This window comes from Drosophila arizonae, chromosome X (assembly GCF_054131065.1).
Source record: "Drosophila arizonae isolate 15081-1271.41 chromosome X, UAZ_ARI_1.0, whole genome shotgun sequence".
NCBI classification, from domain to species: Eukaryota; Metazoa; Arthropoda; class Insecta; order Diptera; family Drosophilidae; genus Drosophila; species Drosophila arizonae.
In genome coordinates this window covers 36,219,879-36,227,045 of record NC_142927.1, presented here as the reverse complement: position 1 = coordinate 36,227,045, position 7,167 = coordinate 36,219,879, and the positions used below count along the sequence as shown (strand labels likewise).

General features: G+C 30.8%; 1 long non-coding RNA gene across 1 annotated transcript; it reads left to right on the top strand.

Moving 5' to 3' along the window:
• The first annotated feature begins 3,487 nt into the window (after positions 1-3,487).
• On the top strand, positions 3,488-6,408 carry LOC149268286 (uncharacterized). Its single transcript, XR_016271023.1, has 2 exons — positions 3,488-5,076; positions 5,710-6,408. It is a non-coding gene; the product is annotated as an uncharacterized LOC149268286 (long non-coding RNA).
• The last annotated feature ends 759 nt before the right edge of the window (positions 6,409-7,167 follow it).

The following is a 7,167-nucleotide window of genomic DNA, read 5'->3' as shown; positions in this document are numbered from 1 at the left end:
TCTTTTGCAATACTTACTAGTTTATTGCCGAATAATGTAAAATTGTCTGTTATCAAAGCATCAAAATATTGAATCGTTTTGCTTTTTCTTATTTTCCATCACATGCTACAATAATTACTAAATTCATTTTTCTCTATTGCAATACTTACTAGTTTATTTCCGAATAATTTAAAATTGTCTGTTATCAAAGCATAAAAATATTGAATCGCTTTGCTTTTTCTTCTTTTCCATCACATGCTGCAATAATTATTAAATTCATTTTACTCTATTGCAATACTTACTAGTTTATAGTTTATTGCCGAATAATTTAAAATTGTCTGTTATCAAAGCATCAAAATAATGAAACGCTTTGCTTTTTCTGATTCTCCATTACATGCTGCAATAATTACTTAATTAATTTTTCTCTATTGCAATACTTACTAGTTTATTGCCGAATAATTTAAAAAATTCTGTTATCAAAGCATCAAAATATTGAATCGCTTTGCTTTTCCTGATTCTCCATTACATGCTGCGATAATTACTTAATTAATTTTTCTTTATTGCAATACTTACTAGTTTATTGCCGAATATTTTATAATTGTCTGTTTGTTAACAAAGCTTTAAAATATTGAATCGCGTTGCTTTTCCTTTTTTCCATCACATGTGGCAATAATTACTGTATTCGTTTTTCTCTATTGCAAAATGTTGAATCGCTTTGCTTTTTCTTCTTTTCCATCACATGCTGCAATAATTACTAAATTCATTTTACTTACTTACTAGTTTATTGCCGAATAATTTAAAATTGTCTGTTATCAAAGCATCAAAATAATGAAACGCTTTGCTTTTTCTGATTCTCCATTACATGCTGCAATAATTACTTAATTAATTTTTCTCTATAGCAATACTAACTAGTTTATTGCCGAATAATTTAAAATTTTCTGTTATCAAAGCATCAAAATAATGAAACGCTTTGCTTTTTCTGATTCTCCATTACATGCTGCAATAATTACTAAATTAATTCTTCTCTATTGCAATACTTACTAGTTTATTGCCGAATAATTTAAAATTTTCTGTTATCAAAGCATCAAAATATTGAATCGCTTTGCTTTTTCTTATTTTCCATCACATGCTGCAATAATTACTAAATTCATTTTACTCTATTGCAATACTTACTAGTTTATTGCCGAATAATTTAAAATTGTCTGTTATCAAAGCATCAAAATAATGAAACGCTTTGCTTTTTCTGATTCTCCATTACATGCTGCAATAATTACTTAATTAATTTTTCTCTATTGCAATACTTACTAGTTTATTGCCGAATATTTTATAATTGTCTGTTTGTTAACAAAGCTTTAAAATATTGAATCGCGTTGCTTTTCTTATTTTCCATCACATGTGGCAATAATTACTAAATTCATATTTCTCTATTGCAATACTTAATAGTTTATAGGTTATTGCCGAATAATTTAAAATTGTCTGTTATCAAAGCATACAAATATTGAATCGCTTTGCTTTTTCTTATTTTCCATCACAGGTGGCAATAATTACTAAATTCATTTTTCTCTATTGCAATACTTACTAGTTTATTGCCGAATAATTTAAAATTGTCTGTTATCAAAGCATCAAAATATCGAATCGCTTTGCTTTTTCTTATTTTCCATCACATGCTGCAATAATTACTAAATTCATTTTTCTCTATTGCAATACTTACTAGTTTATTGCCGAATAATTTAAAATTGTCTGTTATCCAAGAATCAAAATATTGAATCGCTTTGCTTTTTCTTATTTTCCATCACATGCTGCAATAATTACTAAATTCATTTTAATCTATTGCAATACTTACTAGTTTATTGCTGAATAATTTAAAATTGTCTGTTATCAAAGCATCAAAATATTGAATCGCTTTGCTATTTCTTATTTTCCATCACATGCTGCAATAATTACTACATTCATTTTTCTCTATTGCAATACTTACTAATTTATTGCCGAATAATTAAAAATTGTCTGTTATCAGAGCTTTAAAATATTGAATCGCGTTGCTTTTCTTATTTTCCATCACATGTGGCAATAATTACTGTATTCGTTTTTCTCTATTGCAATACTTACTAGTTTATAGTTTATTGCCGAATAATTTAAAATTGTCGTTTATCAAAGCATCAAAATATTGAATCGCTTTGCTTTTTCTGGTTCTCTATTACATGCTGCAATAATTACTACATTCATTTTTCTCTATTGCAATACTTACTAATTTATTGCCGAATAATTTAAAATTGCCTGTCATCAAAGCATCAAAATATTGAATCGCTTTGCTTTTTCTTATTTTCCATCACATGCTGCAATAATTACTAAATTCATTTTTCTCTTTTGCAATACTTACTAGTTTATTGCCGAATAATGTAAAATTGTCTGTTATCAAAGCATCAAAATATTGAATCGCTTTGCTTTTTCTTATTTTCCATCACATGCTGCAATAATTACTAAATTCATTTTACTCTATTGCAATACTTACTAGTTTATTGCCGAATAATTTAAAATTGTCTGTTATCAAAGCATCAAAATAATGAAACGCTTTGCTTTTTCTTCTTTTCCATCACATGCTGCAATAATTACTAAGTTCATTTTACCCTATTGCAACACTTACTAGTTTATTGCCGAATAATTTAGAATTGTCTGTTATCAAAGCATCAAAATAATGAAACGCTTTGCTTTTTCTGATTCTCCATTACATGCTGCAATAATTACTTAATTAATTTTTCTCTATTGCAATACTTACTAGTTTATTGCCGAATAATTTCAAATTTTCTGTTATCAAAGCATCAAAATATTGAATCGCTTTGCTTCTTCTGATTCTCCATTACATTCTGCGATAATTACTTAATTAATTTTTCTTTATTGCAATACTTACTAGTTTATTGCCGAATATTTTATAATTGTATGTTTGTTAACAAAGCTTTAAAATATTGAATCGCGTTGCTTTTCTTATTTTCCATCACATGTGGCAAAAATTACTGTATTCGTTTTTCTCTATTGCAAAATATTGAATCGCTTTGCTTATTCTTCTTTTCCATCACATGCTGCAATAATTACTAAGTTCATTTTACCCTATTGCAACACTTACTAGTTTATTGCCGAATAATTTAGAATTGTCTGTTATCAAAGCATCAAAATAATGAAACGCTTTGCTTTTTCTGATTCTCCATTACATGCTGCAATAATTACTTAATTAATTTTTCTCTATTGCAATACTTACTAGTTTATTGCCGAATAATTTAAAATTTTCTGTTATCAAAGCATCAAAATATTGAAACGCTTTGCTTTTTCTGATTCTCCATTACATGCTGCAATGATTACTTAATTAATTTTTCTCTATTGCAATACTTACTAGTTTATTGCCGAATATTTTATAACTGTCTGTTTGTTAACAAAGCTTTAAAATATTGAATCGCGTTGCTTTTCTTATTTTCCATCACATGTGGCAATAATTACTGTATTCGTTTTTCTCTGTTAATGCCAGATCCCATTAACAGGATTGCTCCTCCCCCACATAGCCCGGCTGTGTTATTAACAGCACTCTGTTGATGTAAATTAACAGCGTTCTGTTAATGGTACAACCGTTGGCTCTCGTCACTTGCCTCTCCTGGCTTTTATCTCTGACTTTTCAACGCCCTTTTGACATGTGTACAAGTACAAATTACATCGCCATCTTTCAAGGCACAAAATAAATAATTTTTAAAATCAAACCCACGTGTCCTCACTTATCACGACTCCACACTACAACATTTGGTCCTTCGAGCCGGATTATTCATCCACATCCATCAAATCAGCATTCCAACGGCCGTCGAGATAAGTATCCCATACTTCCGTAAAATAGTACATTAATATCTCACTGGCACTTCTGATCCGCCATATTCCCTTGTATATACATACATATATATGTATGTACTAATTTTGCGACTTATTCACCGATTACATGCCTATACATATATATATATCCTTATATATTTAGACACTTAATAAGCTGTTCAATTACTTTCCTTGCACGAGCAACTCTTTTACGTTTTACTAAAATATAATACACAATATCCTTTGTGTTTTGTAGTAAACTCACGTCCGCTTTTATTGTAATCCGATTATGCAAATTTAATTGCTATTCCACTGCAATTTCTACTCACATACATACAGACCACCTTCACATGAAGTCAACACTTGGTATATTTAAATAAAGAACAATAAAATAACCAACAATATCCTTTAGAGTTTTTTATTATATATATTTACACTATCACCTTCGTGTTTAAATCCATATGTACGCACATTCATACATACATACATATGGTCCACTATTGGTCCCACATGTACCATTACTTAAAGCTTATTAAATTTCAAGTTCCCTGTGGCGACACATTTCCTTCATTCATTTGCAAGTCACTAATATATAACACAATATTCTTTGTGTTCTTAACTACATATGTACATAACATCCGTACAATATCCTTTGTATTCATAATTACATATGTACGTTACTTCCCCGGTGATTTACTTGCATTTGCATGTATGTATGTACATAAAAAAGATCTTCGTTCGTCCGACTTCACCTTCACATAAAGACAACACTTGGCAGATTTCAATAAAGAACAATAAAATAACCAACAATATCCTTTGGGTTTTTTATTATGCACATTTATTGCTATAATTTTTTTTGTATGTACATCTACATTTACGCACATACATACATAAAAATATCTGTGACATACATACATATGTGCGCATATGCAATATGATAAAATTTATAAAATAAAATAAAAAAAAAATAATATAAAAAAAAACACTTGTTGTTTTTCTTGTTCACAAATTTATTGTTTTCTTTCCGCAATCACAAAAATTTTATATTTTATAAACAAAATATGTGCACTTCTTCCGCGTGGAATTCAAACAGCTGTGGTTGTCACCGATAACAATCACAGCCTCCCCGATCACTATCGCCGACCGCCACACTTTCGAGCCGATAGTTCTTGATCAATATATTGCACGAATATTCGGTGACCTACTTTGTGACGTCATTATTACTACTGTTTTCGTTTGCTTTCCTTTCTTTGGGTATTTATTTAAAATAAACAAATTTAATTTAAACTTAATTTATCCTAATTAAGTTAATTAAATTATTCCTTTACTGTGTCTGCTTATCCAAGCAAATTTAATTCAAACTTAATTTATCCTAATTAAGTTAATTAAATTATTCCTTTACTGTGTCTGCTTATCCAAGCAAATTTAATTCAAACTTAATTTATCCTAATTAAGTTAATTAAATTATTCCTTTACTGTGTCTGCTTATCCAAGCAAATTTAATTCAAACTTAATTTATCCTAATTAAGTTAATTAAATTATTCCTTTACTGTGTCTGCTTATCCAAGCAAATTTAATTCAAACTTAATTTATCCTAATTAAGTTAATTAAATTATTCCTTTACTGTGTCTGCTTATCCAAGCAAATTTAATTCAAACTTAATTTATCCTAATTAAGTTAATTAAATTATTCCTTTACTGTGTCTGCTTATCCAAGCAAATTTAATTCAAACTTAATTTATCCTAATTAAGTTAATTAAATTATTCCTTTACTGTGTCTGCTTATCCAAGCAAATTTAATTCAAACTTAATTTATCCTAATTAGGTTAATTAAATTTTTGTTTAGTTTGTTCATTCATTCACCGCCCTGCACATCTCTCTTTTCCAGCCACCGACGCTGTCCGCTCAATCTGTGAAACCAGCCGGCACCAATTCTTTCGGGTGCCGCGCGTGCAGAATAATCCACGCTTCATTGGCAAGGACCATGGGTCTATCCGTCACCAGCGTGGGTCCGGGAAAAGTGTGCACGGCAATCTTCCGCTCCAAAACATCGGAGCTCTCTCACGATGCCCTCCTCCAGATGGACCCTCAGGTCAATTGCCGGACCCCAATTCAGCCGATCGAGCACGCAGCCAATCCGGCTGGGATCACGTTCGCCGACAGCAATTGGGCTCGACCCAGTCTGGTGTTCGTTGTGTTGGGGGCTGACGTGTATCCTCACGTCATCTTTCCGGGAGTCGTCCTCAGCACTGACGGTCATCCAATGGCCCAGAATACTGGCGGGTCCTTTCGGGTTCCTACTCGTGAGGTCCACCAGCCATGTTTGCAACCCTTGCAAGGGGGGGAGTATGTTAATGCCAGATCCCATTAACAGGATTGCTCCTCCCCCACATAGCCCGGCTGTGTTATTAACAGCACTCTGTTGATGTAAATTAACAGCGTTCTGTTAATGGTACAACCGTTGGCTCTCGTCACTTGCCTCTCCTGGCTTTTATCTCTGACTTTTCAACGCCCTTTTGACATGTGTACAAGTACAAATTACATCGCCATCTTTCAAGGCACAAAATAAATAATTTTTAAAATCAAACCCACGTGTCCTCACTTATCACGACTCCACACTACAACATTCTCTATTGCAATACTTACTAGTTTATAGTTTATTGCCGAATAATTTAAAATTGTCGTTTATCAAAGCATCAAAATATTGAATCGCTTTGCTTTTTCTGGTTCTCCATTACATGCTGCAATAATTACTACATTCATTTTTCTCTATTGCAATACTTACTAATTTTTTGCCGAATAATTTAAAATTGTCTGTTATCAAAGCATCAAAATATCGAATCGCTTTGCTTTTTCTTATTTTCCATCACATGCTGCAATAATTACTAAATTCATTTTTCTCTATTGCAATACTTACTAGTTTATAGTTTATTGCCGAATAATTTAAAATTGTCGTTTATCAAAGCATAAAAATATTGAACCGCTTTGCTTTTTCTTATTTTCCATCACATGCTGCAATAATTACTAAATTCATTTTACTCTAATGCAATACTTAATAGTTTATAGGTTTTGCCGAATAATTTAAAATTGTCTGTCATCAAAGCATCAAAATATTGAATCGCTTTGCTTTTTCTTATTTTCCATCACATGCTGCAATAATTACTAAATTCATTTTACTCTATTGCAATACTTACTAGTTTATTGCCGAATAATTTAAAATTGTCTGTTATCAAAGCATCAAAATAATGAAACGCTTTGCTTTTTATGATTCTCCATTACATGCTGCAATAATTACTAAATTCATTTTACCCTATTGCAATACTTACTAGTTTATTGCCGAATAATT